Source organism: Psammomys obesus, unplaced genomic scaffold (assembly GCF_907164565.1).
Source record: "Psammomys obesus unplaced genomic scaffold, mPsaObe1.curated_primary_1811, whole genome shotgun sequence".
NCBI classification, from domain to species: domain Eukaryota; kingdom Metazoa; phylum Chordata; class Mammalia; order Rodentia; family Muridae; genus Psammomys; species Psammomys obesus.
The window spans coordinates 13,037,639-13,065,063 of record NW_026596244.1 but is presented as its reverse complement, the minus strand read 5'-3'; the positions used below and the strand labels follow the sequence as shown (position 1 = coordinate 13,065,063).

At 45.8% G+C, this 27,425-nt stretch overlaps 1 pseudogene; it reads left to right on the top strand.

Annotated features, from left to right (window-relative positions):
• Window positions 1-18,762: 18,762 nt before the first annotated feature.
• Window positions 18,763-27,425, top strand: part of LOC129668536 (glyceraldehyde-3-phosphate dehydrogenase-like) — a 71,365-nt pseudogene continuing 62,702 nt past the window's right edge.

Below are 27,425 nucleotides of genomic sequence, written 5' to 3'. Positions count from 1 at the left end.
GCGTGGATCTTCAACATGTGCCTGTCTCTCATTGTTGTCTCCCTGTGTTAATTTCCACATTGGCTTCACGATCCACCTTCGTGGTTCTGCAGCAGAAAGTTCCAGTGTCGGCTCTCAGTTTGGAGGAGAGCTGGCATGGGCATCTTAGGGAAGCCCAGCGCTGGTAGACATGATGGCTCCCTCTGTCTCCTTACCTCAGATTTCTTCCATCAAAGTCATACAGTTGAGAAAATACACATGTTGTACACTTTTTGAAATTGTGAATACATGTTTAAAGCTCTGAGGTGCTGCTGTAAATGGCATTTTAATTGAAATCGCATTACTGGATTTCAGTGGGTAAATGCTGGTTCTTTTGCATAGAAATGCACTGCTTTGCTGTGTCCCCATCAATCCAGTGCTGTTTACCTCTGTCAGTGATTCTAGCAGCTCTGAGAATAGGCTGTGTGAGGTTTTCTGCATGGACTGGTATGATGTCACAAGAAGAGACTTTCGAAACTACATGTAATTTTTTTTCTCATCTCATTGGTCACTGTCTGGAACGTCCACAGTTACTGGGGACACAAACAGAACAAGACGGGGGCTTACCACCCCGTTCTGCGTCTTAGGGGAGCTTGCTCAGCAGCTCACTCTGAGCATCCTGTCGGCTGCAGGCTTTTCCAAGATGCCTTTACAGATGGAGAATCCTAGTCTGCTTACAAGTTCATTTGTTCTTCTGTATTTGTCATGAATGGATTTTAAATGTTCTGTGTCTGCTGCGAGGATCACAGAATCTCCCTTCTTCCGTCTGTTTATGTGGAGACTCACACACTGAGGAGTCCTTAAATGCTTAGTCAACACTGTATTGGCAGAGTACAGACTGGTCCATCTAGTTTGCAGCCTGAGTGAGCTTGGTGAGAACGCTGGCGGCGGTGGAGCAGCTGTGGAGGTGGCTGGCTGACAGGGTCTGTCAAGTCTGCTGTGTACTTCCTTGTCTGACCTAGTTACTGCTGAGGCAGGGGTGTTGAAACCTCAGATTACAACTATCCATCTCTCTTTTCAACTTTGTTAGGTTTTGCTTTTTCTGTTTTGAAGTGTTGTTACTAAGTATAAATTTCCTTAGGGTTGTCTTCTCACCTCCTTCTTCTTGACTCAAGATTTTGCTCTGTAGCTGAGGTGGGTGTAAAATTCACCATCCTCCTGCCTCAGTGTCTTGAAACTAAGATCACAGTCAAAGGTCACCTGGCTCCTGCAACATCATTTTCCCCCCCCTGCTAGTCCTTATTCTAAAGTCTGCTGCAGCTGGAGCCTGGTCTTCTAGTCCACATCTGTGCAGCACATTTATTTTACTTATTTTAGCTTAACTTTATTGCCCTGTATTTTTTTTCTTATGTTAAATGGATTTTATCAAACTGTCAAGTTGGATCTTACTTTTTCAGCCAATGCAGTAATTTCTGTCATCCAGTTGCTATGCTTAATTGTTTACATTTAATGCAGTTATTGATCTTGTTGAACTTAAAGCTGCTGTCTTGTATCTTTTCCTCTTCTTATGTCTATTGTGTTAAAAATTAAAAAGCAATGAGGCTGGAATCAACCGATATTCTCTGCAAGAAGTTTATTAGGAGGGTATGGAGGGAGTGGGAAGCAGGACATGGTGGGGAGAGAGAAAGAAAAGGGAAGGGGAAGGGGTGCAGAGAGAGAGAGAAAGAGAGAGAAAAAGGGAAAGTAAGAGTGAGTAAGAGTGTAAGAGAGAGACCATGTGTCCGGGTTAGCCCTTTAAGGGGCAAAGTAACCACGCCTTCCAGGTGTGGCCACCTGGCCGGTGACGCATGATGACATCATGGGTTGCTGGGTAACACAGGAGCAGGTTGTGTTCCAAAATACTAACAGACTGTGTCTTTGTTCCCTTCATTTTCCTGAAACTGAATTGTTTTAATTCTATTTTTCCCTAGTACTGACTTATTATTTTGCTCTTAAATTTTATAGTATATGTCATAATTAATTACAGTTTACCCTCAAATAGTATGTCTTTACATGTAAGTGTCACAACGGTAAATTTTCAGTCCCTGCAGACCTTTGGCCCATTGTCATATGTATTGTTCTTTCCTTGTTGTTGTTTTTGAGATTCAAGATGGTGTCAACAATTGTTTTTGTTTGTTTTGAATATATTAAACACACAACACATTCATACTATTTTGTTTTAGGTAAATATCTTGTTTTACAGAATGACTAAAAATTACTTTTTAGGTATCTTGACCTCCATTTTAGCCATTTCCAGAGATCCTTAATTTTTGTGTGTAGCTCTAACTTTCTGTAGACATCTCGCCCCTCTGCCAAGGAGCTAGCACTTCTCTGGGTATATGGTTGTGATCGTGAATTCTCTCCACTTTTGCTTATCTCCAACTGCATTTGTTTTAACGCCGTTTGGAAATATGTTCTGGCTGAGCTGACAGTTTTGTTTTCACATTTTCACTTTACTGTCTTCTCGATGGTGCAGATTCAGAATGGAAATCGGTTACACCTTTTGTCATTTTCCATGTCTCCTTCTCTTTTGTTTATAGAAGTGTGAGGTGTGTGCTGCTCTTGCCCTGTCTCCTTGTCTTGTCTCTAGGACATTATCTTCCCATATACCCACACGGTCATCTTCTACCTCATGAATTTCAGTTCCATTTGATAGCAACACACACCCCTGGATTCTTTTTTTATTCTTTTGTTTCTTAGTATTTCGCTTGTAGTACTTTGTCCTATGTTGGTGAAAAACATCAGAGCCTTACACACAGTAGGCAAGCGCTTTACACCCTTTCCGTGGCCTCTCAAGTAGTTGAGGTTTAGGTCCAGCTGCTAATCCCCCCTTTAACAGCCTTAGCCCCAGGGTTTGAATAATCTGTATTGACTTGTTTCCAACTTCACTGATTCTCAGTAGTGTTAATTCAATATTTGTGAGCCCTCACAGCCTTCTCTTCTTCCTTCTCCTCCCTTTTCCTCCCCTCCCCTTCCCTCCTCTCCAATTCTGTCCTCTCCTCCCCTCCCCTCCCTGCCCTCTCCCCCCTCCCCCTCCCCTTTTCCCTCTTCTCTCCTGTCCTCTCCTCCCCTCCTCTTCCTTCCCCTCTCCTCTCCTCCTCTCCCCTCCCCTCTCCTTCTTTTCCCTCCTCCCCTCCCCTCCCCTCCGTTCCTCTCCATTCTCCTCTTCCTACTCCTCTTTTTCTCTCCCCACTTTTTCATTTTTGACACAGAATCTCACTCACCATATAGGTCAGGCTGTCCTCAGGCTTGATTATCTCTCCTCCACTTCCTGAGAACCAGCATTACCACTATGCTTTTGTCCCTGTTGTCTGGTGGTTTTGTTTGTGTTTTCCTTCTGGTTTCCATCTTTCTGATCAGGTTTCCCATCTATTCACACACCTCGTCCTCTGACTCTCAAAAGCTCTGTCGCTCACAACAGTCACTTCCTGTGTTTTTCTACTCATTTCCATGTCCTCTCTGAATTATGTTCTGTTCCTAACAGAATTATTGTTGCTCCCCCGATTCTTTTCTTTTTTTCTCCTAGTGCTAAGGATTGCTAGCCTTGAACTTGCAACCCTCCTTCCTTGGCCTCTCAAGTAGTTGAGGTTAAGGCCCAGCACCACCAGGCTCGGCTGCTAATCCCCTCTTTAACACCAGTTTGCTTCCCTTGCTTCGTTGTGTGTGTGTGTGTGTGTGTGTGTGTGTGTGTGTGTATTCACTTTAAATCCCAATCATAGGATCTTCTTTCCCTCTTCCCTCCTCCTCTACTCCTCAGAAAAGGGGAGCTGTCCCACACACCAACCCACCCCAGCTCATCAAGACACATCAGGACTGAGCGACTGAGCACATCCTCTTCCACAGTGGCATGGTGAGGCAGTCCCGCCAGGGGTAAGTGACCCAAAAGCAAGCAACAGAGTCCATGTAGGAGACAGCCCCCGCTCCCCTTACTAGGGATCCCACATGAGGACTGAGCTGTACATTGGCTATATCTATGTAGGGGGCCTAGGCCCAGTTCATTCATTGTTCTTGGTTGGTGTTTCAGTCTCCGCAAGCCCCCCCTGGGTTAATTGGCTACGTTGGTCTTCTTGTGGAGCTCCTGTCCTCTTTGGGTCCTTCTATCCTACCTCACCCCCCCCCCTTTTCCATAAGACTTTCTACATTTCACCCAGAGTTTGGCTGTGAGTTTCAGCATCTGTTTCAACCCACTGCTGGGTGGAGGCTCTCAGAGAACAGCTAGGCTAGGCTCCCTTCTGCAAGCATAGAAGAGTATCATTAATAGTGTCAGGGTCTGGCTCTTTCTCATGTGGTGGGTCTCAGGTTGGGCCAGGCATTGGTTGGATAGTCCCCCAGTCTCTGCTCCATCTTTATCCCTGCATATATTTTAGGTAGAGTAAATTTTGTGGGTGAGTTGGTGTTCCCCTCCCTCCACTAGGAGTCCTGTCTAGTCAGAGGGTGTCCTTCAATCTCCATGACCCCTGCTACTAGCAGTAGCTGGAGTTACCCCCATATCCTCCCAGGAGCCTACCCTGTAGTAAGTCTCCAGCTTGTCACAGAAATGCCCTGACCATGGTTTCTCTTCTCTCTGAAAGTCCCCTGTCCTCCTGCCCCCAGGTCTGATCTCCACCCTCATCTCTTTCTGCACTCCCTCTCCTACCCTGTTCCCTCTCTTCAATTACTTCTTCCGTCCATTCTATTTCCACTTCTGAGTGAGAGTTAATCGTCCTCCTTTGGGTCCTCCTTGTTACTTGTCTTCTTTGGGACTACAGACTGAAGTATGGTTATCCCGTACTATATGGCTAAAATCCACTTATAAGTGAGTACACACCATGTATGCCTTTCTGGATCTGGTACCTTACTCAGGATGATATTTTCTAGTTCCATCCACTTGTCTGCAGATTTCATTATTTCCTTGTTTTTAATAGCTGTGTAGTATTCCATTGTGTAAAGGCACCACAGTTTCTTTATCCAGTCTTTGTTTGAGGGACATCTGGCTTGTTTCTAGTTTCTGGTTATTATGAATAAAGATGCTATGAACATAGTTGAGCAAGTGTCCTTGTTGTATGGTGGAGCATTTTTTTGGGTATATGGCCAGGAGTGGTATAGCTGGGTCTTGATGTAGAGCTAGTCCCAATTTTCCGAGAAAGCACCAGATCGATTTCCAAAGTGGTTATGCAAGTTTGCACTCTCACCAGCAATGGAGGTCTGTTCCTCTTTCTCCACATCCTCACCAGCATGTGCTGTCACCTGAGTTTTTCATCTTAGCCATTCTGGTGGGTGTAAGATGGAATGTCAGGGTCATTTTGATTTGCATTTCCCTGATGAGTAAGGACATTGAGCTTTTCAAGTGCTTCTCAGACACTAGAGATTTCTTTGTTTAAAATTCTCTTTTTAGCTCTGTACCCCATTTTTTATTAGAATATTTGGTTTGTTGGTGTTTAATTTCTTGAGTTATTTAAATACTTTTTATATTAGCCCTCTGTCAGCTGTAGGGTTGGTGAAGATCTTTTCCCAGTGTGTAGGCTGCTGTTTTGTTCTGTTGACAGTGTCCTTTGCCTTACAGAAGCTTTTCAGTTTTATGAAGTCCCATTTATTAATTGTTGATCTTAGAGCCTGAGCTGTTGGTATTCTGTTCAGAAAGTTGTCGCTTGTGCCACTGAGTTGAAGGCTAATTTTCCACTTTCTCTTCTGATAAATTTGGTGTTTCTGGATTTATCACTTAAGGTCTTTGATTCACTTGAACTTGAGTTTTGTGCAGGATGATAAATATGGATCTATTTGCATTTTTCTACACATGGACATCCAGTTAGACCAGCACCATTTGTTGAAGATGCTGTCTTTTTTCCATCAGGAATGGAGATACTTCCAGAAGTTCTTTTATTGTATGAGATGTTTTAGCTATTCTGGGTTTTTAGGTTTTCCATATGAAGTTTAGAATTGTTCTTTAGTGGTCTGTAAAGAATTGTGTTGGAATTTTAATGGGAATTGCATTGACTCTGTAGATTGCATTTGGTAAAGTGGCCATTTTTTTCTATGTTAAGCCTACCAATCCATGAGCATAGATCTTTCCATCTTCGATATTTTCTCCCAATTTCTTTCTTCAGAGACTTGAAGTTCTTGTCAAACAGATCTTTGACTTGCTTGGTTACTTTATATTATTCATGGCTATTGTGAAGGGTGTTGTTTCCCTAAATTCTTTCTCAGCCTGTTTATCTTTTTTATACAGGAGGGATACTTTTTTGTTTGTTTGTTTGTTTGTTTGTTAGTTATTTTTGTATCCAGCTACTTTGCTGAAGGTGTTTATCAGCTGTAGGAGTTCTTTTGTAGAATTTTTGGGGTCACTTATGTATACTATTATATCATCTTCAAATAAAGATATTTTGACTTCTGCGTTTCCAATTTGTATCCCCTTGATCTCCTTTAGCTGTCCTATTGCTCTGGCTAGGATTTCAAGCACTAAACTGAAGAGATGCAGAGAGAGTGGGCAGCCTAGTCTTGCCCCCTATTTAAGTGCAGTTACTTTAACTTTCTCTCCATTTGTTTGATGTTGGCTCTAGGCTTGCTGTATAACGCCTTTACTGTGTTTAAGTATGTGCCTTGTATCACTGATCTCTCCAAGCCTTTTAACATGAAGGGGTGTTGGATTTTGTCAAATGCTTTTTTGGCATCTAATAAAATGATCACATTGTATTTTTTCTTTTAGTTTGTTTATAAGGTGGATCACATTGATGGATTTTCATATGTTGAACCACCGCTGCATGCACAGGATGAAGCTTACTTGGTCATGGTAGATGATATTTTTGCTGTGTTCTTGGATACAACTGAGTATTTTTGCATCAATGTTCATAAGGGAAATTAGTCTGAAATTCTCTTTCTTTGTTGGGTCTTTGTGTGGCTTACATATCAGAGTGACTGTGGCCTCATAGAATGAGTTTGTGGAATAGTTTGTATATTGGTATTAGCTCTTCTTTGAAAGTGTGGTAGAATTCTGTGCTGAAGCCATCTGGCTCTGGTTTTGTTTTGTTTTGCTTTGGTTTGGTTTGGTTGTTTTGTTTTTGTATGGGAGATTTTAATGACTGCTTCTCTTTCCTTGGGGGTTATAGAACTATTTAATCTTGTTTACCTGATCTTGATTTAACTTTGGTAAGTGGAATCTATCAAGAAAATTGCCCATTTCATTTAGATGTTCTAATTTTGTGGAGTACAGGATTTTAAACTAAGACCTAATGATTCTTTGGATTTCCCCAGTATGTGTTGTTATGCCCCCTTTTCATTTCTGATTTTGTTGATTTGGATATTGTCTCTCTGGCTTTTAGTTAGTTTAATTAGGGGTTTGTCTATCTTGTGGATTTTCTCAAAGAACCAGCTCCTGGTTTCGTTGATTCTTTCTATTGTTTCATTTGTTTCTAGTTTATTGACTTAAGCCCAGAGTTTGTTTATTTCCTGCCATCCTCTTGGGTGTGTCTGCTTTTTTCTAGAGCTTTCAGGGGTGCTGTTAACTTGCTAGTTAACAGCTAGTGATTTCTCAAATTTCTTTATGAAGGCCCTTAGTGAAATAAACTTTTCTCCTAGCACAGCTTTTATTGTGTCCCATAAGTTTGGGTAAGTTGTGCCTTCAATTTCATTGATTTTTAGGAAGTCTTTAATTTCTTTCTTTCTTCCTTGGTCCAGTGGTCATTGAGTAGAGAGTTGTTCAGTTTCAATGAGTGTGTAGGCTCTTTGTTATTTCTGTTGTTGTTGAAATCCAGCTTTAATGGTGATCTGATAAAATACAATGAGTTAATTCTTTTTTTTTTTTTTTTTTTTTTTTTGTATTGGTTGAGGCTTGCTTTGTGACCAACTAGGTGGTCAGTTTTGGAGAAGGTTCCATGTGGTGCTGAGAAGATGAGAAGAAGATACATTTCTTTTGTGTTTAAATGAAAAGTTCTGTAGACATCTATTAGGTCCATTTGATTCATGCCATCTGTTAGTTTCATTATTTCACTATTTAGTTTCTGTCTTGACTGTCTTGATGATCTGTCCATTGATGAGAGTGGAGTATTGAAGTTTCCCACTATTAATGTGTGAGGATTGATGTATGATTTAAGCTTTAATAATCTTTCTTTTACAAATGTGGGTGTCCTTGTATTTGGGGCATACGAGTTTAGAATTCAGAATGTCCTCTTGGTGGAATTTTCCATTGATGAGAATGAAGTGTTCTTTCTACCTCTTTTGATTAATTTTGGTTGAAAGTCTATTTTATTAGATATTAGGATGGCTACTCCAGCTTGCTTCTTGGTTCTGTTTACTTGGAAAACCTTTTTCTAGCCCGTTATTCTGAGGCAAAATCTATCTTTGTTGCTGAGGTGTGTTTCTTGTATGCAGCAGAATGTTGGGTTCTGTTTATTAATCCATTGTTAGCTTGTGTCTTTTTATTGGGGAATTGAGTCCATTGATGTTGAGAGAGATTAATGACCAGTGACTGTTAGTTCCTTTTATTTTTGATGTTGGTCTTGGTAGTGTGTTTGTGTTCTTTTCTTCTTTTGTTTTTTCTGTAGTGAAGTTATTTATCTTCTATGTTTTCTTGGATGTAGTTAATCTCCTTGGGTTGGAGTTTTCCTTCTAGGATCTTCTGTAGGGCTGGGTTTGTGCATAAATATTATTTAAATCTGGGTTTTTTTTGTGGAATATTTTGGTTTTTTTCATCTATTGTGATTGAAAGTTTTGTTGGATATAGTAGTCTAGGCTGACATCTGTGGTCTAGTAGGCTCTGCAAGACATCTGCCTAGCCCTTTCTGGCTTTTAGAGTCTGTTGAGAAGTCACGTGTGATTCTGATAGGTCTGCCTTTATATGTTACTTGGCCTTTTCCCCTTGCAGCTTTTAATATGTTTTCTTTGTTCTGTACATTTAGTGTTTTGATTATCATGTGACAGGAAGAATTTCTTTGCTAGTCTAATCTATTTGGTGTTCTGTAAGCCTGTTCTGTGTTTAAAGGAATCTCTTTCTTTAGTTTGGGGAATTTTCTTCTACCATATTGCTGAAAATGTTTTCTTGTCCTTGGAGCTGGGACTCTTCTCTTTCTTCTATTCCTATTATTCTTGGGTTTGTCTTTTCATTGTGTTCTAGATTTCTTGGATGCTTTGTAACAAGAATTTTTTTTTCAATTTAGTATTTTCCTTGACAGATATATCCATTTCTTCAATTGTATCTTCTTTGCCTAAGTGTCTCTCTTCCATCCCTTGTATTTTGTTGGTGATACTTACCTCTGTAGTTCCTGTTCTCTTTCCTAAGTTTTTTATCTCCAGGATTTCCTCAGTTTGTGTTTTCTTTATTGATTGTATTTCTGTTTTCAGGTCTTGAACCATTTTATTCATTTCCTTCACCTGTTTGGTTGTATTTTCTTGTGTTTCTTTAAGTGATTTACTCATTTTCCATTTAAAGGCCTCTATATGTTTGATTGTATTTTCCTTTATTAATTAAAACAAATAAGGGACTTATTTGTTTCCTCTTTAAAGGCCTCTGTTATCTTCATAAGCATAGATTTAAGGTCATTTTCCTGTTTCAGCTGTGTTGGGATATCCAGAGCTTGCTCTATTAGGATAGTTTGGTTCTGGTGGTGCTATATTGCCATGGTTTTTGTTGACTGAGTTTTTGCACTGGCCTTTAGCCATCTGGTTGTCCCTGGCATTGGCTGGTTGTTCCTGGAACCTCCTGGTCTTCTCGGGCATGCAGGAGAGCCCTGGGTAGCGGGCTGGAGGCTGGATCTGAGCGAGCAGCTGCAGCTCTTCTCTCATGGTTGTGTCCCAATTGGACCTATGGGCAGTGGATTGGGTTTGGAGGTCTAACCTGTGTGATCTTGAGGTCTGGCAGGTCTCCTCAAGATGCTAGCAGAGCCCTGAAGGGTGGGCTGGATCTGCAAGTCTCTGGGATCTGGAGCCGTCCAAGAGGGCTGAGGCTGGGACCACGTGTGTCTGGCAGTGTGGATCCCTCCTCACTCGGGAGAAACGTGAGTGGACGCTGATGATTCAGAGTCAGCAGCGTGGCCACTTGCTTGCTCGGAAGTCACTGAGCTCCTGGGACTCACACTCCATGAGACCCAGTATGCTTCTATTGTCCAGCAGGTCTCTGCAGGGAGACGGGGTAGAACCATGGGCCAGAGGCAGGGGCTTTGTTCTTGGTGTCTGGGAGCTGTCCTCAGGGAGGCAGAAGGAGTCTGGTGTCGGGAGGCTGGAGCTGTTTATTCCTGGAACTCGGAAATTGTGTTCAAGTAGGCAGAAGGTCGAGATGACTGGATCCTGGGACCATGTGGCCTTAAAGCCAGGAGCCACCACAAGAGGCCTGGAACTTAGTGTCTCTGGCTCCTGGGATGCTTCCTCTCATCCGGGAAACTCAGATGTTTTAAAGTTCACACCCTGGCCACTCGCTTGGTCCACATTCTCTGAGTTCCTGCTACTCAGATACCGGGCAAGCTGGGTTCCATCATCTTGGAGCATTTACTTATTTCTGTATTTATTTATCATTTACTGGAGCAGTGAGCATTTGTGGACAGTAGAAGAGTCAACAGCAAATATTGCTTATGACTGGAAGCAAGCATGCCAGGTCTTTCGTGTAGAAATTTAGCTGATCAGATTAGAAGTCTAGCTTGTTTTTCCTTTTTTATTTTTTTTATTTTTTTGAGACAGAGTTTCTCAGTGTAGCTCTGGCTGTCCTGGAACTCTGTAGATCTGGCTGGCTCTGCCTCTGCTTCCCAATCATGGTATTACAGGTGTGTGCCAGCACCAACTGGTTGTTTTTACTGTTCTTACAGCCTCATGCAGTTCACAACTGTCTTCAACTTCCTATAACACAGCAGTGTTCAACCTAACTGGACATTTGACATGACTTGGGGACTAGGGACTTTTTTTTTGTTTGTTTCACAACTGAGAGAAGGAAGTGAATTAGAATCTAGTGAGAAGTGATAGTAGATGCTGTTAAGCTTACTGTCACTCATACTGTAATGTACTGGGTGCCTGATAGCAAACAATCACACGGTCCAAAGCATTGGCATGACAAGGTTGAGAAGTCGTGGTCTGACTTCGGATTACAGGGGTCCAGGGGGTGGGACAGGCTAACAGGACTCTACAGGTTGATTCCCCATGATCACGGCCCTCCATCATTTCTCAGCCTGTGTATCTGGGAACATATTTGAACAGAACTGTCTGTAAACGGGAAGCCATCAATGGTGGTTAGGGACATGACCCTACTCTGCTGTGAAGAATGGGGTATACGTGAGACTTCATGCAGGCAGAGCGGACAGATCTTAGGCTTGTTGGTACATTATCAGGCAAGTCGTGCCCCTGTATAGTACATAAAAGTGGGGGGCAGGTCTTAGGTTGCCAAGTGCATTAGATGAGAAGAGTATGTGTGTCCCAAGACAAGTGGAACCCCAGATTGCCAAACTCTTCTCCCTGCTTGTTTGCCTCAGCAGCACTGAAAGAGGTCTCCTTCAGTGTTCCTCAACCTGGACTCCAGACATCTCGTTACCTGATAGTCTGATGGTAGAAGGTCAGAAGATGTGGTGTCTCTTCTTGGCATTAGTCATTAATCAAGAAGATGCTCCAAAGACTTAGCTGACAGCCAACCTGAAGGAGACCTTTTCTCCCTTGAGATCCCCTCTTCCCACATGACCCTAACTTGTACCAAGCTCACACAAAACAAACAAAACCTAAAGCTACAAGACAGACTAAGAGTCCAGAAAAAGAAGACAATGCTCCCTGCACTAAACAACAATCTCATGAAAAAAATCACACATTTTAATACTAAGGACAAGTCTCTATCCAGACAGATGTCCTGCAAGATTTATTTCAGAAGAGAAATATAAGCCCCATGTCTCTGCCTACTTATGCTAATGTTTTGTTAGTATTGCTTGTGACTTCTTATCAATAGTCTGATTTCAAACTTCCATAGGTCTGACTAATTTGTTCAAATTCCATTTTCTCCATAAGAACTGTGACTTTTGTTACACTTTTCATAACTCACAAATGCCACTATAGACAACAGTTCCAATAACATACATTTTCTTCTGATTATAAAAGCATGGCATGTTCATTATTAAAAAACTAAAAACCACAGGAAGTAATAAGCAGCCAGTAATTATCCAACTCAGAGATAATTTTTAAAATATCACCGAGTCTTTTTTTTTTTTCACTTTACATATCCTTAGTTTAAACATGAGTGTCAAGATGCCACACTCTTCAAAGTTAAAAAGTGAAAACTATTTTTCAGAACAGTTTCCTCTCCGGTGAGGGAAACAAATACTTAAGGAAATTTCCCACTCAAATCCACACCAAAACCAGCTGTTACCTTGTGGGTGTTACTTTGTACAACAGAGAGCGAGCACATCCAGACTGCAATCTAACTGAACTTACAATCCTAAAGACACTAATTCATGCTTGCTTTAAAACACCAAAATCTGTATTAACGAGGAATGTCCAGAGAAACATAGCCTGTAGGATGTCTGCAGATGTTGGCACAGTAGAGATAGAGGGGATTTGGTGTGCGAAGTGGCTCAGGCAGTTATAGAGGCTGAGAGGCGCCATTTGCAAGCTGGTGAAAATGAGAAGTCCAGTAGTTCTGACTAAGCGCAAGACCTCAGAACCAGTCTGCAGAAGGAAAGGGGCCACTGGTACAATGCCAGAAGGCCCAGATTCCTCACTTCTCATGCTGGAAGGCAGGAGACTATGGACATCTAAACTCACAAAGAGAGTTTTCTAAATCTGAGTGTCTTGACATTTCAGACTTCTAAATATTAAAGGAATGCACATTTATGACTCAAACAGTATCAATTAAAAGTTTTTCGGCATAAATGTTTCGGAACATAATCCATACTGAAGACTTCTAGTGAATTCCCACATCCGCTGGGTAATTACATGTGAGCAGGGACTATCTTGCTGAATCTGCTGATCTACAGTACTCTGGATTCTCCATCCTCAACCTTGGGAATCCGCAAACATCTAGGGGAAAATGATCTGGGTTAAACATCCATTCTGTAGGAGTAAGGTGTGAACATTTCATTCTTGTAATGATCCTCCTGTTGCAAATCAGCCTTTAAAACTCCTCATCACATAGGGAAAGAACCTCCCTGTCCCCTGTCAGGGAGAAGGCTCACGAAGCAAAAGCAAATATTCTGGAAACTGACCTCCAAATGAAAGCTAATGGTGCTTTCCTTTCTCGGTCAAAAAGTGATCTTCAGGGGGAGGTGTGGTGGCCCACCTCTGCCCTCCCAGCACGCACTTGGGAGTAAGGCAGGAGGAGGTCGTAGTGAGGGCAAGGCAAGCATGGGCTACATCCAGAGTTGCAGGCCAGAGTCAGTGATCCGGGCCGTCACTCTTCCTGGGCCTCACGGAAGCACATGCGCGCTCTTCAGGCTCGATGCACACAGACACATAGACACACACGTACACAGTTGTCATTGAGCTTAGAAAACAAAGCCGCCAACTCAGAGGCCTAAGGGCAAATGCTGTGGCGGATATGAATGACACTGCACCGCTAGACCTAAAGAGGCTGAGTCTGATTGCATTTCTAATTTACTTTGATTTACTAGAACTAATTTGCAATGGTGACTGGCAATCTGCCCCTGGTAAGGGTGCTTCTAAATTTGAATTCAATTTTAATTCATTTCAACAAATGCTTATTGAGCCCTTCTGAGTGCCAGGCATTATGCTAGGGTCTGGGGACAGAGGTTTGCCCAGGAAGCATGGTGGTGCTCCCACAACATAGCAAAAACTCAGCTTACCTCCCGACGTTCCTCATTAAATGTCACCCGCCAGACACGTTCTGATGTCCCAACCAACGCCTTCCACTTGGCCAGTTATCTCAGGCTGTGCAATGAGACCCGGGGGCCATGATGTGTGCCCTGAGCTATGACAGGGTTTCTAGAGAAATGCTGTTTCTGGGCTGGCAGAATTGTCTTTTATCCCCTGTGGTTGACATGGCCAGTGACAGCATCGGAAGCTCAGAGACAGCCTGGTCTCTTCCCTGTCCCTCCTCAGGGACAGACAGGTTCTCTCCTTAGGCCAGCTCTACAGCTAACCATACAGTGGGCTGCTGTTCCAAAGGTGCGGCCCTGTGAGGCCCCCGAAAGAACGTGACTCAAGCTTTATCTGTTTAATACATCTCTTTCTGCTAAAATCACTTTTTGTTGCTGACAGATCAGAGTCCTGACTGAGACGCATAGTTAGACTTCTGCCCAATGAGCATGTTGTGCCATCCTGAATCATAGATGGAAGATAGTGGGGGGAGGCATGGTGTCCAATTAACACAGCCCAGTTAGAGGCTGGAGAGATGGTGTGTGGTTGAGAGCACCTATTCCTCTTCCAGGGGACCCTGGCTCAATTCCTAGCACCTGCATGGGTAACTCACAGCCAAGTGTGACTCCAGTTCCTGGCAGACCCCACACCCTCTTCTGACCTCAGACACCAGACATGCATGCAATGCACAGATACACCTGCAGGCACTCATGCACACGTAAAACAAAGGGATAAAGTCCTGAGAGCCGTAGGTGCTCGGCTGTGGGGCAGGTCCACGTGGCCTCCACGTGGAAAGAGCAGAAGTGTAGTTTCGCTCTTTCTCTCCGTTCTGAGCAGATGCAGCTCATTGTATCCTTTGCATTCGTATGTGTTCTCTGGACAGGAGAAGGGGGCTAGCACGAGGTTGCTGAGCAGAGCCTCTGGCCTAGGGCTTATTCTCTTGGGCGCTAGCTCGAGGCAGGTCGGTCGTGGCGTGGTGAGCACTCACGTCAGTGCTTTTGGAACCTTTCCACGTTGGGAGGGGACGAGAATTGCTGGTGCACCCTGAGACAACCTTGCATTGGGAGGGCTGTTTGGCAGAGCTCTGTCCCCGGGCCGGCGTGTCCCTGCAGGGGCCTGCCGCCAGCTTCGGTGGCCACGGTTATCAACACATCCATCAGCGGCCATTCATATTGAGTTACAGAACACACACCAGGGGCCCAATTTCACTGGAGGGCAAGGAGATGTTTTAAATTCTCGAGCTGTAACCTTTCTTTACCTTCTGCACCCAGCTGCTGCAAGGTACAGTATTATGCTTCGCCCAGACTCCAGGCACCTGTTGTAGGCAATTTGCAATAAAAACAAGTTGGTGGGGAACCCGAGAAGCTGTCTGAGAGCACATTTCATTCGCTACAAACGCCCCTGTGGACCATTCCATTTCCACAGGCTCGACAACCGTTCTTCTTTGTCATCATTTGGCGGGGGTGGGGGTGGGGAATAACACGTCTCTCTTTAGAGAGAACAAATCAGCTGGCCCAGGGGCTGCACACAGCCTCGCTCACTGTCCCCTGGTCCACTCTGCTTCTCTGCTGCGTGCTAATATTTCCTTTCTGCCTTTCAATTTGTCACAGCTGTCTTTCCCCAAAGAGCTTTCATTTCCTCTTGTTTGTCCATCCTGCACGCCCTCCCTCCTTGCTTTTTGAGAGAGGGCACCAACATCCCCTGAAAGACTGGAGAAGGTTTACAAATCAATGGCAGGGTCCAGCAAGGTCAGGCCCGGCCCGGGCCAGCTGGCACCGTACACAGAAAGGGGGCCATAGCAGTATTGGGGATCCTTGTAACTTGAGGCACCCTGCTCTGAGCTCACCTGTCTGTTCTTCATTAGTGTGTGCCCTTGATCATGAGATTGCTTAGGGAGGGTAGCGGTTTCCACTAGGAACAAAGGGAGATTCAGAGGGGCAAGAACATGCAGCCCCTCACAAGCCTTCCCGAATCACTTACTGAGGCACATACACATTTTTTCCTCTCTGTTTCTGTTCTGAAGATGGTAGTGGTGTATCTAAATACAGCCGTCATGGTTCTGACAACCCATTGTAAGCCTGGGGGTGTACAGCCTCGGCCCGGAGCACACAAAGGCACAAGCAGGACACAACCTTACCCGGGGAGTGGGGGCGGGGGTTAGGAGCTGCTGCAGAGGGAGAAGGTTGAGATTCCTGGGTTTAAATCTTACGAGCTGGACTTCACGGCTACTGGGTTTTGAGGAGGTCACTCTGCTCCTAAGAGCTTCCTAGAATGTCGCTCACACTTTCTTATGGGGTACAGCGGGGATTCAAATGTGTCGGGGATGCCTAGTGCCAGATTAAGACTGTTAGAGCCACCAACACGCGCTCTCCCACCATCCCCCACGAGGCCCTGCAGTATTTTCAGTGCGTACAGCATTACTGGAGCCATGGCCAGAGGGTCGCGGTCAAGCTTCCGTTGAGAAGTCAGCCTTCCTTTCTGTTCTGGCATCCTCCTTCCACAGCTCTACAGAAGCAAGGCTGAGGGATCCTAACTGTGACGTCTCGTCTCCCGGGCACAAATGTCTGCCTACTCTTCAGATATACTAACTGATGTCTTGCTCCTAGCCCTAAGTAACAGTCTCCCCTTTTCTAAGGGTATGCCTTCTGCAGCTCCCACTGAATCCTGAGACTGCAAGCAATACCGAACCAAATATTTGCTGTCTTCCCTCTACGTACTATCCCTATGGTGATGTCTAATGTACAAGTGAGTCCTGGCAGGAGCTTGACAACAGCAGCTCATCGTAAGAGAATAACTGTAAAAAGTCGGGCAGCGTTGACCGACTACAGGTCAGCCGATTTGATAACTGACGGAGCTGCTAAGAGGCTAACAGGTAGCATGCGGTATGGACGGACACCTGGACGTAGGTGACTCATGTCCTAGGATGGGAACTGTGGATCTCAGCGAGCGCAGGGTAGGCGTGGTGGCGCACCCACACAGTCCCAGCGCTCAGCAGCTACGGCAGGAGGATGGTGAGTTCTAGCCAGCCTGGCCTACAGAGTAAGGAAGGTCCTGTCTCAACAACAAAAAGTATTTCCCCACGCCACTCAGAATAGGATGCAGTTTAAAACTTAGGAATTATATCTGGGGTTTTTGCATTTGGTATTTCTGATCTGTTGGTCTCTGGTAACTCAAGTACGGAAAGAAAACCGTGGAAACTGGGGAGCTGCAGTGAGCCCTGCGATCAGCCCTGAGCGGAACCGCTCCCGGTATCCGAAGCGCCAGTACTGATGCCGTAGGAAGGCTGGCAGAGATGAGGAAGGCGGCCCTGGGCACCCCGCCTGCCCTCACTGTCATCTTCTCCCTGATGTGAGCCCCTTCAGCTGGCCTCCGTCTGCCTGCAGCGCTCTCTGCCGAGGAGTCTGTCTCCTCCCCATCGTCTGAGCTCTTGCTGAGTCTGCCCCAGAGCTGCTGTCAGCTCTGCTCAGCAGAGCTTCAAGCACTGAGGTAAGAAGGGGCAGCAGAAAGGGCAGCTAGGCGTGGAGGCGCAGGCGCAGAGGCCCCGCTGCCTTAAATGCTGGCTCACCCGCCGGAGCAGCTCCAACGAGAACCGAGCCACACAGAAAAGATGAATTCCACAGCCTTTTCTGCCAGTGCCTCTGGAGGCCTCGTTATGCCCAAATGCCCGGTAAACAGAGCCTGCTGACATGACTTGGAGGGATAGCATGGAAAGAGGGACCTGCAAGAGAGCTGGAGAACGACAGAAAACCTTGCTCCTGAGGTAACTAGTACTGTGTGTTCAAAGTTCCTATTGAAATGAGTTGATCTCTTTTCCTCTCCTGTTTCTCTGTATTTACACGGACTCAAAGCCCACAGCAAGTCGCCCAAGAAGGTGAAACGTGACATACGTATACACCGGTGAAACTTTCACCGCAGTGAGCTTCTCTGCGGTCACACACCGGCTCTCCGTTCTCCTGGTTCTTCCAGCCCACTCATTCGCCTACCCACTCTGCTTCTGTTTGGTCCAACAGGTTAGTTTGCATCCCATAAACTTCTATAAAAATGGAAGTATTCCCCATAGACCCTCGTTTTGGAGATCTGGCTTCTTTTCCTCAAAATTGCTTCAAAGTCACTCATGCGTTGTGGTAGCTTCATAGAGTAGCTTATTTCTGCTATTGTTGTTGAATCAAAACAAAACAACATTAAACAGGCCACTTAACAAAACAAAACCTGCCCCCCAATTTTTAAACACAGACATCTTCTTCCCAGTGGGTTCCTGGGCTCACCTCACATAGACTAATTACAAGCTGGATTTCAGGAGGTACAGCAATGAAGAGGCATATACAGGTGTTCACAAGGGGAAGAGAGCTGGTGTTGACCTAGCCGTCTTGTAAAGAACGGAAGCAGTCAAAATACTTCTGGGGATGGGGAGGGGAGAGGTAATTTTATCTGAGTGTTTCCTGGGTAGTTTTTAAAAAGACTGTTCCTTAAAACCCCAATATTCAAGGATTTCCATTTGAAACCCCTCCTACTGGTCACTCGGTCCTCAATCCTGTCTAAACAAAACATCAGAATTTATTTTACATATAACAAATGTAATGGAACAAAGTTGAGCAGGCAAGAAAGCATCTGGAGAATTCACCTGTCATCTGGGCCCATCCTAGTCCTTATTTCTCTTTGTTTTCTTCATTTAATCATTCCCATTTTGTTCAAACCCTACCAGGCTGTCCGGAGCCCTCCCCTTGTGGGGGACATTCCTCCCAGATCCACTGACTTGCTTTATTCCTCTTTCCTGCAGACAGATGCTGCCAGACCAAGTTAGAGAGGAGACTTGGTTATTTGTGACAAGGCTTCTCTGATGGAACGTGAACTGCCAGTCTGAACAGTGGCGGCGGGGAAATGATGAGAGCAGGCAATCTGGAAAGTTCAAGCTCAGAGGGCACCAGGACGAGTGGGAGAAGAGGTTAGTTAAGAAGCAGCTTGGCTGGACAGGTAGAGGTGTTTCAAATCTGCAAGCCACCTTTCTCAAGTCAGAACACCATGACGGAAAAGCGGCCTGCCGAGGGGCGGTCAGCCAAGGTAGACACCTAGGAATCCCTTCAGACCCGCCCTTCACTTTAATTAGGAACCTGGTCCTGTTCATTGCTTCTCTCTTCTGCTCAGTCCTGTCTTCTATCCAGCTGCTCAGATTAATGCCCATCGCTTGTCCATCACCACTTCCCAGCATTGAGAGCAATTATAGCAGTGGTGGTTTCTCTTCCGTACAAAGCCCAGGTCCTAACCGTGCACCCCTGGGCAACCTGCCCCCTGCCCCCAATTGCAGCCCTGACAGAAAACTCACAGCCTCCTGAAGCAGCAAGAATACCAAGTTACTTTTTGAAAAGGTAAGTGCCCAGACACTACAGCGGCTGTGCTCTGTTGAACTACGGCAATACTAAAACCTGAAATGAAATGGTTTGTGGAACTAAAATTACTTTCTAACTCTAGATTCTTGCCTCCCTGCGATGCAATGCCCAGTAAGGCCAAGCAGGAGAGAGGCCCATCCATTATCCAGAGCCTTCATCCCCTGGTTGCTCCCAGACAACCCTGGGTCAAATAATACCCTCTTCCTCTGAAGCCTAGAAGGGACCCTCATCCTGCCACACTGGCCTGGTCTCTCCTCAGAACCCACACCACACCACTGTCTGTCCATCTGAGGCGTTAGTAACTCTCCTAATAAATTTCTCACCCAAAAGGACAACCTATCTCATGTCCATCTTGAACCCCAAACTTGAAACTTTTTACCTACTTCAGGAGACTCTAGGTCGGTGAGTCCAGAGCAACACCTAAGACTGACTGTTTTTTCTAAGATTTTTCCTGGAAGACCAACGAGCAAGGAGATATTGCAGCCCGTGATTCTCCCATAGTTTGAGGACTGGATGGGTTTGTGGATACAAAAGCAAGCCTTAATGGGTATCCTTAGTGCAAACTCCCTTTGTCTGTCCTCACCAAAGTCCAGAAATCCTGGGATAGGGGTTGGGAGGGGGCTCTGCTCCCTGCCGGCTTTCCTCTCCATTTTTACCGCTACGTGAGCTACATGGTCCAGAAGCTGCAGTGAAGGTGTGACTGAAATGAAAGGGGCGCATGGACGCTTCAGAGGTGACCCAACTGGACTGAGCGCCCCCAGGACACACCCCGGCCTTTATCATGAGCCTGTGGTCCGGTCTCCTGGGACCTGCTCCTGCCTGCTTTCTTCATCTTGAGCTCCCATCTGGAATCCTGTAATAAACCCCTTTCTAAAAGCTCTTTCTGTTGTCTGAGTAATTCATTCTTCAAATTCTCAAGACAAAGGACTTGAAGCCACTGGCTTGGGGTACTGGTGGCTGCTGATTTGCCCTGTCCCTTAGTCCTTTGAGGTATACATGCTTGAGGCAAAAATAAATAAACAAATAAATAAAGCAAACCCTCTGTCAATTCTCAAAGACCCCACACATGCTCCCCCACAGTTTCACTAGCCCGTGGGGCCAGCAGCAAAACAGCAATTATTCTTTAAAGATTTAGTTTGTTTCTAACTTACATGTGCATGGGACTGTGCGCACGTGTGTCTGGGGTGACTGTGTAAGCTAGGTTATGTCAGAGCTGCCTGACATGGGTGCTAGGAACTGGCCTTCTCCGGAAATGCTCTAAACCTCCGAGCCATCTTTCCAGCCTTCCAACTGTATATATATATATTTTTTTTCTTTCTTTTTTTTTTTTTAAGAAGCAAAATGAAAAATGGTCGCTGGGCATGGTAACACATGCCTCTAGTCCCAGCTCTTGGGAGGCAGAGGCAAGTGGATGGAAGTGAGTTCAAGGCCAGCCTAGTCTACAAAGCAAGTTCCAGGACAGCGAGGCTAAACATAGAAACCCTGTCTCAAAAAAAACAAACAAAAGATGCAAAATGGCTTCAGCTGATTCATACAAGGAACCCAAATTCTAGGAAGCAATGTGAGCGGAGCGTCAGTCTTTCCCCACTATATCCCCAGATTTTATCCATGGTCTGTCTTCCACAGCCAATAATTTAGGGAAGGCGGGGTTAAGGGGAGGTGGTTCTCTGCAGGCATCCGTGGGCCACGGTTCTGGAGACTGAGCTGCCTGGGACCCTTGCTCAAGCACTTCTGGGGGAAACCCCTTCGCTATTAAGAAGAGATAGTTTACGTTTTCTTTCTTTGGTTGTTCCCATGTATTCGCAGGATGCTGGGAACTGTGGTAACCATTGTGCCAGCTTATCAGCAGTTAACCAAAAGATAACAACCAAGAAAGGCAAAACAGGGTTGAGGGGAGTCTGGGCCTTCTCTGATGCTGCCGAACCAGCAAGTTTACCAGCTCTGACCTTTCTTTTCATGAGTCATGGCAAACTCTTCTTCAGCTGTTTGAGACGGGTTTCTTTGAAGCAGTCAGCGTTGTGATATAGTGACACATAAAATGGACTAACACTGATGAATTATTCTTAAACATTTATTTTTATAAGCTTTAATTCATAACTTTCATTTATAAGGCACCAAAGTAGGTAATGATAGAGAATCACGGAGACGCACAATTTAAAAGGGGATTTAGATGTAAATCACAGCTGTATCAAGCCCAAGTATCCAATTTGCTTTATATTTAGCTTTGATTGTGCAGTGCTGATGGACACCCCAGCCCCACTGATGAGCACCTGCAAATGTAATAGTGTAGGTTTCCATTTTTTGCTTTTCAAACTCGGGATAGTTTTCCCTTACTGGTGAGAGCAGAGACAACCTTACTCCAGTACCCTGGCACACACACAAAGCTAGAGTGACAGGCAAAGCAACACACTGATTATTGAATATACATTATTCATTTACATTTAATAGCATATAGCATTTTACATCAAGGATTTGCAAAATACCCAAAAGATCTCCATAGACTCGTAGGTTCCTCAGAACACACTTCTAAGACCTCTGCCTTATGTGTAATTAACTTATGCTAATTGCATCTAATTAATTTAAAATCCAAGTTTAAAACGTGACAAACAAGGTCTTTCTCTCCCACTGTAACTTTGATTTCCAAGAACACAAATCTAGACTCTATGTGATATCATTGAATCTGGCAAAAAGAAAGATATTCTCTCCCCTAAAGTAGTGCTCCCTGGTCCGGGAGGCATGGACCCCAAGAGCCGCGAAGGACATGAGGAGCTGCAGATAGTGCTGAGACTCGCGTATACTGAGCATTTTCTTCTGCAGACACACCTATACCAAAATTCAGTTTGTGAGTTAGGCAGAGTAAGAGATTAACAGTAATAACTGGTGATAAACAGAACAGCACATGGCAGCGTCCATGCGCATGTGTCTCTTGAGAGAACTGAGGTAAGTGGTAGCACATGCCAGCCAGCCCCGCCGCGATTCCCAGCTCTCTAAATGACCGGCCCCCACACAGAAATGCTCGCTTGGCTTACGCTTGAGGGTGTGTCAGTCTGTGACGTGGTTGTTGGTTTCGAGTGACAGGAGCTCGTAGGGAGCCAAACTAACCATCATCTCATGGCCAGGGTCAAAAGATGAGGGGACCCAGAATGTCATAACGTTCTCCAAGGACATATCCTCAGTGACCTGAAGACCTTCCATTAGGCCCAACTTATTAAGGGTCCCATCGCTCCTCAATACTGCTAGCTGGACACCAAGCCTTTTGCTGTCCACTCAGTTTTCTGCCAACTTGATAGAGGCTAGAGTCATTTGAGAAGAGGGGTCTCAGTTGAGACCCTGTCACCATTACACTGGCCTATGAGTGGGTCTGTGGGAGGCCCAGTCCATTGCTGGTGACGCCACCTGGGTTGGAGGTCCTGGTTGGTATAAGAAAGCAAGTTTAACAAAGCAGGAGGAACAAGCCAGTCAGCAGTGGACTATAGCAGAAGAATTAAGAATCAGAATGAAGAAGAGAACGTTGAGATAGACACTGCCCTGGAAGTCACTGTGTACTGGCTTTGCCTCTGGGTTCATGGTACACCTTTGAATATCGCACAAAGGCCACTAAGAAAGCAATGATTCTCTGATACCCTTTGTGATCATTTTAACATAGGTCTGCATTCTTTGCTTGCCTCCCCCTTTGAAAGGTAGGGTCTGCTTCTCCTCCCACTTTGTGAGCTGTGTTCAGTAACTTGTTTCTAAAGCAGTCAATGCGATGCAGGTGATGCTGCAAAGACACTGGGGATTAGAACCGAGAGCGCAATGTGGCATCTGCAGTTCTCTCTCCCACCATCCCCTCCAGAGAAGGCAGCTGCGGTGTCGTGAGGATGCTCAGGCAGCCAATGAAGGGGTGGAACCAAATCTTCCTGCCAGCATCAAGTGCATGATCTACATGGAAATATACCCTCAAAGTCCTGCCTAACCACGCCTCCCCATGTCTTCAGTCTGGGAAAAAACTGGGCAGCAGCTGTTAGGCAGAAAGTCAGCTCCTTGTCTTTACTAGCTGAGTAATATTCCACTGTGTAGAAGCACCACAATGTCTGTATCCCTTCCTCAGCTGAGGGACATCTGGGTTGTTTCCAGATGCTGGCTATTATGAATAAAGCTGCTGTGAACATAGCTGAGCAGATGTCCTTGTTGGATGGTGGAGCATTTTTCGGGTATATGCCCAGGAGTAATATAGCTGAGTCTAAACACTATTCTAAGAAAGCACCAGATTGATTTCCGAAGTAGTTGTACAAGTTTGCATTCCCACCAGCAATGGAGGAGGGTTCCCCTTTCTCCACATCCTCTCCAGTATGTGCTGTCTCCATGTGGGTGCCCTAGTAAAGGGAACAGGGTCTGTATCTGATATGAAGTTGGTTGCCTGCTCTTTGATCACTTCTCCCTAGAGGGATAACCTTGCCAGCCTACAGAGGAAGAGGATCCAGGCAGTCCTGATGAGACTTGATAGGCTATGCTCAGATAGTAGGGGAGGAGGACTCCCTGTTTCAGTGGACTAGGCGAGGGGGGTAAGGGGAAAGAGGGAGAGAGGGTGGGACCAGGAGGAGCTGAGGGAGGGGGTTACAATAAGGATATAAAGTAAGTAAATTGCAAAACTAGAAAGAACGAAAGTAAGGGAGGGAGGGAGGAAGTTAGCTCTAAGAGGGACTGACCAAAGCGCCTCCCTATTGTTAGGGTGTCTAGTTGGGCCAAAGACAGTTGAGTGGTAGTCTCCCCAGATGGACAGAACAGAAGGTGGCTTGTGAGTTGGATCAGGCACGGGGGCTTCTAGGTCAGGGGACCTGCACACAGTGCTTTTACCCATCCCCTAGTAAACTTTTGAACTTTAGGGGTACTTGAAGTCTATACATATTCCTGCATTATATGACTTACCACTGAATTCTGAGTAAAACAGGCTTCTAAGAAAGCATGTCCTTTTGTCAAAGTGCCCACCCTGGGGGAGATAGGGAGGGAGATAACAAGGCGAGGAAACCCCATGCCTGCCAGGATCAGGGATGTAGCTGCCTGGCTCAGCCTACTTATCCTGAAAAAGGCTTTCTTGTTTCCTGACTGCTCTGATTAATCTCTTAACTGCTGGATCTGTTGCTATGTTCTGTTTGAATTCTTCTCTTTCAGGAGCCAAGGCTGCTGCTGGGCTGAGACCAGAAGAAACTCAAGGCCTCCCAGTAATCCAACCAGACAGGGTCTGAAGCAGAACCTACCAGCAATGCAGCACCCACAGACTCTGTGAAATAAGAAAAAGATGCTGACTAAGTCACTAAGTAGGGGCTGTTTGTCATGTCGTGATAGACGACTAATCACCCAGGCTATCAGATGCTCCAAGACCATAAGGGAAGGACTGGAAGGAGCTACCCTCCCTGAGAGCCCCGTGAGAGATCCTGGTACACTGCGTTTTGCTGTGCGGCCACATCTCACCCCATAAGAAGAGTTGGACTGGGGTTGTGCCAGCCGCCAGTCTATTGCACCATCACAAACATGTGGGCACCAGAAGTTCAACATGCGGTGACATGAGGATCTTTAAGAGGCACACTCCCAGGGTCTCTCTCCCATTCTGCTTTAACCGTCCTGGAAGCAGTCTGGGTATAGAGATGTTTAGCCATCTCTCAGGTATGCAGGCCTTGCACTACCTTAGAGTAAGAACCTCTGCTCCAGCTAGGCTCGCCCACCACTGCTTCCCATCTGATGCACAGTTCTCGGCAAAGCAGGCCCTCCCCTCACGTGGGCCACCCCACAGGGCTGAGGAGGAACCTGATGAGCTCCTTTTACAGAGGTTCATAAGGGATGAAAACACCTGTGCATTTCTGAAGTGGCACAAGTGTTTCTCAATAAAGTAAGAACAGAAACAAAGAAATGAAAATAGGAGGAAAAAAAGAAGAAGCAATTGGAAGCCCAGGAGCCCTCTCAGCACTGGGTTCTGTATCTCCTGTAATCTGCAGATGTTTGGTGTGCAAAGGGCACACCCTGGGGTTAGGACTCGAGGAAAAGGAGGGAAAAGCAGGAGCTGCACTTAGCCACAAAGGCGAGAGTGTTCCCATCAACAGCACCATCTCAGACATTTGATCTGAAATGCCCCCTTGCTCTCTAGGTAAGAGCGTGTGAGCGGAGCTCTGAGGGCCAGTGAAGAGAGGCCAGGTCCCCGGGGAGAAATGTCTGATCTCTGGGGTTTGTGGTGTAATCAAGCAGGATTACTCAAGAACCATGGAAGCCAATAATGTGACCAGCAAGAGTCCAGCTTCTTGGGTTCAAATCACTATTCTTCTGCTATAGGACATTTCATCTCTGCCTCAGTTTCCTTACCTTTACCCTAGGATAATAACCAGAGACTGCGAGAAAATCAAAGGTCATTTTTCCACCACAGCAAGGTGTGAGGACCATGTCGAGCACGGGTGGTAGGCGGCGTCTGATACATCCTCTGTGGGGAACTGTGGCGGGCACCTACAGAGAACCTGTGGATAGAACAGTCACCAGCTTCCAGGACCCAACACGCTGCAGATGCTTCATGGCTGTGGCTAGAGCCCTCTTCCTTGGTATGGCCAAAGAGAGTGAGCACATAAAGCACTGGGGTCGAGTGTCCATGTGGCCTCACATACCAGCACCGGGAGGTGACCCAGTCCCAGTGGCATTCTTTCACCTACCCACTGACTCGGCCTGTTGAGGGGTACTGGTGCCTAGACTTCTGATCTAGACAGGAAAGGTCTGGTTTTAGACAGGGCCACTGAAAATATGGTTTACCACACTGAAGCCCATCTCCCTGAGAAGTCTTCCATCACTTTCAAAAGTCCCCTGGACACCAGGAAGACAGTGGTCTTTCACGAACTTCAAATTCCCAGAGCTGCTCAGCAAATGCCACACGAGCATGTCATGGGTCATCAGGGCTGTGACAACCTCTAAGAGTGTTCCGAAAAAATGGCTGCCTTTCCGTCCTCTCTACCTGAGAACATAAGAGGTCTTAAGGGGACGTGTGGCTCTAACGATTGCTAAGAGAGGGCACCCAGCATCTAGGAAGCTGTGTGGGTACAGGTGAGCACATTAGAAGGGATACAGAAATGTGCCTCACCCCAGCCAGCATCACTGCCCGGCTAGAAACTGCTCCTCAGTTACCCGTATGTGTCTGCTCCCTTCCCACTAGCTAGCAGGGCGGGCGCAGAGTAAGCAGATCTTCTGGGTCTTTAGATTATCCCCTGTGCAACCTTCCTCCCCCCCCACTTCCCACCCCACAGGCACAATGCTATACAGCTCTCTAGTCTGTTCAAATGATCCCACCAGAAAAGTATCTTGGACCCAGATTATTTTTTAACTAAAACAGAAAAATGCTCAAAGATATTTATATCCTAGGGGAAGAACCCATATGTGAAGAATGCAGGCAGAAGTGCACAGCCCGCACAGATGTACAGGGAGACCATGAGCTCCCTCCATGCTCTGAGCATTCATTCTCATTTAGCAAATGCTTTTCAGCTGACAACCATGTGCCAGGTACTGTGCAAGGCATAGGACAAATCAAGATGGAAGATCACTTTCTAGACCATGCAGCACTGTGGCGAGCCAGACACCTACAGAAAAATGTCCAGTCCTAATGAAGCGGCATCCAAACCACTGTCAGGGAAGCAGCTCAGGATGCCAGAAAGGACCAGAAACCTCAAAGAGAAGGTGGCATGTGGGGAAAAGTCTTTAAGGAAGGAGTGCAGACATCTCCTAGGTAGGCGGTATGAAGACGTAGAGACCCCAGGTCAAGATGTGGAGACCTCAGGTAGAGTGGTTTTTGCAAAGTAATGTAGCTTCACTTTCCCCTAGATCTCCTCACTGCACTTGAAGCCCTCTTAGTTCTTTCCCCACAACCTCTCAGGAAGCCTCCATCTTCCGAGGCTTTTTTTTTTTTTTTTTTAATCTCAATGGCCTGGAAGGTCAAGGAGACTTTCTCCAGGCACAGACACCCTGGGGGTGAGGGGTCCTCACAAAGAGAGCACTGATTCACTCAGGGGAACGCTTTCCCTGGTGGAGATGAGCAGTGAGCTCAGCACATATCCAGCTTTCTGAGTTCTGCTGTGAGAGAGGTGTCAGCAGATCAGACAGCTGAAGCACACCCTGGTGCTCACGGCCTGTTCCACGGCACACGGGCTTACCTTGTCTTGCTTTGCTAGAATTCCTGAGAGTAGACACTTTTTATGAAGAAACACAGTTTATATAGCTACCAGTCTGAGAATTCAAAAGTCCAGGATCAGGTAGCCCCATTTGTTCAGCCTCTGGTGAGACCTGCCCCAGGGC